At 33.8% G+C, this 1,643-nt stretch overlaps 1 protein-coding gene across 1 annotated transcript in view; it reads left to right on the top strand.

Annotated features, from left to right (window-relative positions):
• Window positions 1–411: 411 nt before the first annotated feature.
• The window catches only part of hemk2 (HemK methyltransferase 2, ETF1 glutamine and histone H4 lysine), a 14,073-nt gene continuing 12,841 nt past the window's right edge, over window positions 412–1,643 (top strand). The window contains exon 1 of the mRNA XM_016536744.1: window positions 412–493. The gene's annotated coding sequence lies outside the window, so the exon portion shown is untranslated. The remainder of the gene's footprint in view (window positions 494–1,643) is intronic.

Below are 1,643 nucleotides of genomic sequence, written 5' to 3'. Positions count from 1 at the left end.
AAAGCTCTGGCCTTTCTGCAGATCCAGGAATGTCTAAATTAAAGTGAGTCGTTTTCCTTATCACTTGCTGAATGCAGAAATTACACGTTTTATTGCTTGTCTTTTATGAGTCCCTCTTGTATCTATAATTGAGAGTTTGTAGGGCTGTTAGTAGGTAAAACAGCACATGGACACTCTAACCAGGGCCATCTGGAGCGGCTCACGTTTGCACGGACAAAATAAAAGTATTTATTTTTCTGATACACTTTGTTAGGGATATATATATATATATAAAATATATTCCTCCCGTCACCATAAAGTAAAGTTATCGATCATAAGTTATTTTCACAACATTTCAGTTATGATTTTGAATATCGTGTGGGGTCATCGAATACGAATCCATGTTGAAAACTACGACTCCCATAATGCACATGTGACAGCAACCGGAAGGAAGTGCAGTATACCGAGACCACGAGCTGTTGTGTTTGAAAATCATGCGCTTGGAGCAGACAGGGTAAGAAACACCTTCATTATCATATATAGTATATAGTTTAAAATATATGACTTATATCAAAAAGCAGAATGAGTTTAAAATATTAAAAATAACGATTACAAGTGCGCGTGAATAGCTCTTTACAAAAAAGATGGTAATACCATAGTATTCATACTCATACCCATAGTATACATATTCATACTCTTGGTAAATATGATCAGAGAACGCTGCGAAAATAAGTCTGCATTGTTTATCCATTTGATCTTTCATTCAAAAATAAAAAAAAGTCTAAGTGTAGTGTAATTGATCTGATAACATAATCATAATGGTGGTGTTACCATGAAAATATATCAGTGACATTGTACTGCTATGGTAAAGTACTTTTTTAAATAAGGGATTCCTGAAGGGTATTGTTATAACAGTATAATGATATATAATAAATACTGTCATACTAATATATCATAATACTGTCATAAATATTGACTGAATTTCAGTGTTTTCTGATTACAAATTCCATGGTACTACCTTGTTTTTTAAAACATGTGCCACAGTATTTAAGTGCCTTGGAAATACTATAGTAAATAAATGGTACTCATTCAGTGGAAAATGAATTTCACTATCAAAGAATATATACTGTGTATATTAGTGCTGGGTAAAAAAATATCGATATCTCAATTTTAACCGATTCTCATTTTTACGGAACGATATCGATTCTTAAATCCCAAGAATCGATTAGTCTAGCCTGTTTTCAGATAATGGACGGAACATTGAAGGGCACTTCCCATCCAATATATGGCAATAGGCATTGTGCTTTGGTACTTTAAATATGAAACAAAGTCTCAGATTTCAAATTCTGTCAAATTCCGTTTTGGCGCTGTTTAATATGAAGTGACAGATCGCGGCAGCTCGAGGTGCACGTGAACTGATCATCTCCTCCACATTAATACCAGTTTCAGCACAAAATAAACATGACTAAACATCCGAAGGTAAGTTAAAAGAAAGAGTACAACTTTACAATCAGTATTCTGTCTCATGTAATGGCTCAATCAGTGTTTCCTCCACGCAAAGACGTCAGTATAACATCTTGTAATCAATGTCAAGTAAAGTCACATTTACCTCAGAAAAACATTGATTCGGTGACCATAAACTCATTAGTCAGATAGAAAAATAA

Source organism: Sinocyclocheilus rhinocerous, unplaced genomic scaffold, assembly GCF_001515625.1.
Source record: "Sinocyclocheilus rhinocerous isolate Xijiao unplaced genomic scaffold, SAMN03320098_v1.1 scaffold5057, whole genome shotgun sequence".
NCBI lineage: Eukaryota > Metazoa > Chordata > Actinopteri > Cypriniformes > Cyprinidae > Sinocyclocheilus > Sinocyclocheilus rhinocerous.
The sequence above is the reverse complement of the archived record's forward strand: the minus strand, read 5'-3'. Positions and strand labels throughout refer to the sequence as shown.